This window comes from Fundulus heteroclitus, unplaced genomic scaffold, assembly GCF_011125445.2.
Source record: "Fundulus heteroclitus isolate FHET01 unplaced genomic scaffold, MU-UCD_Fhet_4.1 scaffold_105, whole genome shotgun sequence".
In the NCBI taxonomy this organism is placed as follows: Eukaryota; Metazoa; Chordata; class Actinopteri; order Cyprinodontiformes; family Fundulidae; genus Fundulus; species Fundulus heteroclitus.
The window spans coordinates 753,857-754,786 of NW_023396518.1; positions in this window are offsets into that span (position 1 = coordinate 753,857).

Here is a 930-nt window from a genome sequence, read left to right on the forward strand (position 1 = left end):
GAGAACATTACATAAATGCTAGGGCTGTCAAATAACGCGTTAATTTCGATTAATTAATAAAAAAAAAATAGCGGATTAAAAAAAAATAACGCAGATATAATCAAAGTCGTATATAGTAGGGTTTTTTTTTTTTTTTTCCCGTGTCCTGTCTAGCAATGTGGCAATAAAAATTTATATCTTAATGCCAAATAGAGCAGACTCGACAGATTACTTTCACAAGTGGAGCAAACAGCTTTCGCCATAATGCTCCGCTTGATTTGTGCGTGTAAATAGCTTTATTGTGATTCCTGCAGGGAGAATTTCAAATTATATGGACACTACAATGGGAAAGTAGGAGAGTAAAAGAAAAACAAGAAGAGAAAAAAAGAGAAAGAAGAGGTGAAAGAAAGAAGAGATAAAAGGAAGAGAATGATAAAACGTCCTCTGTCTGCTCCATCACCTGGAAAGAGACACAAAAAGAACAGCACAACCAACAGACATAAAGCAACAGATACAATCGTGTAACACCTTGATACCATTGCTAAATCATATGTATTATATTTAAGCTGACATGTGTAATGTGATACCTAAAAAAGAAAGCAAAAGAAAGTAAATAAATTATAGCCTTTCTGTATATAAGTGAACATTTAATACCTGGGGACCCAGCATCTGTGGGAGTTGTGAGGGGTTTTCAATAGGTGAGGCTCGCCTCCCCTTGGGGGCGCCAAAGAGTCACAGGGGAGGCGCATGAAGACAGAGAAGAAGACAGCGCTACCGCTCAACTATGTAGCGATATTTGTGCCTTGGTGTTTGAGCGCGCAGAAACCAATCCCAAGCGCGAAGTGAAACAACTCTTAACGCTCAAAACCGGTCTGGCACGGTGTTGATAAACTCTTCTCAACCCACTGTCCTCGCGTTGAGTTCCATCTCTGCTCTGCGCACTACTTTGCT